Here is a 2,795-nt window from a genome sequence, read left to right as displayed (position 1 = left end):
CATACAGAGAGAGAGAGAGAGACAAACAAATAAATTCATAGAAAGAAACAGATGCATCCAAAAGTGAGCATTTAAACCTCATTACAGAGGTGAGGCACTGCTACAGAAAATTATTTCAAAGAGAGATTGGGGAGATGCCAGCTCAGGTGCCATAAATATCAACATGTTGAGCACTGAAACTTTTTTTGAGAGAACATAGAATTCAAAATTGGTAAATATTTCTCCATCACATTGTAATTATGAAATAACCATAATTAATGTTGTACAATAATTTCCTGCTTCATGAACATTCTCTCAGGATAAGATGATAAGTGAACAGTCAAGTATTCTAATATCTCATGTTATATTGATATGAACAATGATCTCATGTTCTCTTTCATGAGGGATGGGACAGGCAGAATTACACTGCTAGGATTATTGGTAGTTGATTCTATATGATAGTGCCTTTCAATCGTCTAAGTCTTGCCATGTGGTGTTAAAAATTCTATCTATCTGTCTGTCTGTCTGTCTGTCTGTCTGTCTGTCTGTCTGTCTGTCTGTCTGTCTGTCTGTCTATCTATCTATCTATCTCTGCAAATATATACAACATGTATTAAAAGGGAAAAAGAGTTGGGCAAAGCAAGTTTAATTAATAAAAATGGTAAAAAACAGAAAATAGAATAAATAAAGATAAAACAATGTGTTACATTTCTGACCTCCCCATTTTTCAAACATCTGCATTATATCCTCTTTTTTCTCTTTAGATTTATTCAAATCATTCCAGGCATGTGCTCAGATATAAATTAATATTTCATTGTTTTCTTTTGTAGAGCAGTTATATATTCTTGTCTCAGTTTCCTTTGCTTTAACTGAAAGTTTTGTAGTGTTTTTTATATATATTTCTTGGCGCTAAACAATAGCTGCATTTTGTCTTTTTTAACTTATGGAACAATTTCTTACATTTTTATGATGAATTTAATCCATTGGCACAAATTTATATTGTAAATTTATACCATACATATTTAAAAAATAATATGTTTCAAACTTATTCCATACAATACGTCTATTTTTAAGGGGGTAATTATGAGAATGAGGATGTCCCCTGAGAATTACCAGCACATCCTGGCATTTGCTGTGAAGGAACTCAACGAGATTCCCCAAATCTTATCCAACATCAGATTGGGCTTCCACATCTTTAACAGCTACTTTTTTGCAAACTGGATGTATTTTGCCTCAATGGAACTTCTATCCACCCAGGACAGGTTCTTTGTACCATATGGCTTGTAACGTCATCCCATAGCCAGATGCTGATATGAACTTAATTGCAGGTGAAATCATCCTGGGATATAATGAAGGCTCTACTCTTATATTTTACTCTGTCTTATCCTTTTCCTTGCCATTATTGGTTTCAGTGTGGGTTTTCAAGGCCAGCATTTACCAGATAGCTTTAATGAGACCAAGTTTATCTTCTTGTCTGAAATGGTATAGGATCTCCTATAGAAGACCTCCAAGATCCCTTCCAGCTCTATTCTATTCTATTCTATTCTATTCTATTCTATTCTATTCTATTCTATTCTATTCTTCAGCCTGTTGTGTTTTGGTTGGTTGTCCTTTTTTCCAACATATCTGAGCAACAAGGGGAAATACATGGTGACCGTGGAGATCTTTTCCATTCTCTTTTCCAGTGCAGGTTTATTGGACTACATCTTTTCCCCCCAAATGCTTTGTCATTCTATTAAAACCTGATTTGAATACTAAAAAAAAAAACAATTAATGAGAGGCAAGAAAGAAGAAATATGAATACTTGACTAGTTCAGTGAAAGATATATTCACTGAAGATTACTCAGAAATTAGAACTAGTCCAGAATAACCCCATTGCAAGTCATCCTCTTGTTAGTTCTGAGTGCTTTAGGCACTTATCAAATTCTTCTACTTTGGTCCCTCAACAAATTGGTGAAAGAAATTATCCACCCTTACTCTAATAAATGGAATATAAACAATGAACCACCTATTCTTCTGAAATAAATTTTTCATTCTCTTTCCTTCCTTCTAAATAGTTTTATGGAATAATATTGAGAATACATTAACATGCTGAACAGTAAGAACTTTGAGAAAAATGACCTCAATAATCATATTGTCATATTTACTTTGTTTACTCAAAGCACCTGTAATCATGGAGTTATGGGGAAAGGAATTGGTCTATAGTTAACTGCAGATTCAATGTAAGCCCACCCAGTGATTGTCCATTAACCTTACTCAGACATGCATACCATATCTATATCCTGGTAATTCTTGATCCAGGTACTATCCTCATCAGTAAAGTCAACTTTCACTAACACAGGAAAGCAAGGCTACATGACCAGTCTACTTTTTCCGTCTTGTAACTTATCAATCAGTATTGTGGTAGTAGCTCATAATAATTTCCCACTTGATTAGAGAGTCAGTCTTCATCTGATTAGTGAGAAATGTGTAAAATGTTAAATGTTATAAAGATAAGATACTGTTTTCCTTTTTTAATTTTATGATATTTGTATGCCCTGTTTCTTTTACAAGACCATATTTATTTTACTGAAATGGTGAATTAAACATGAACAATTTAATTATTCATGAAAACTGGAGAAGAAGAAGAAGAAGAAGAAGAAGAAGAAGAAGAAGAAGAAGAAGAAGAAGAAGAAGAAGAAGAAGAAGAAGAAGAAGAAGAAGAAGAAGAAGAAGAAGAAGAAGGAGAAGAAGAAGAAGAAGAAGAAGAAGAAGAAGAAGAAGAAGAAGAAGAAGAAGAAGAAGAAGAAGAAGAAGAAGAAGAAGAAGAAGAAGAA

The sequence above is a fragment of the Protobothrops mucrosquamatus genome, unplaced genomic scaffold (assembly GCF_001527695.2).
Source record: "Protobothrops mucrosquamatus isolate PMUCROS unplaced genomic scaffold, P.Mucros_1.0 scaffold711, whole genome shotgun sequence".
Classification (NCBI taxonomy): domain Eukaryota; kingdom Metazoa; phylum Chordata; class Lepidosauria; order Squamata; family Viperidae; genus Protobothrops; species Protobothrops mucrosquamatus.
The sequence above is the reverse complement of the archived record's forward strand: the minus strand, read 5'-3'. Positions refer to the sequence as shown.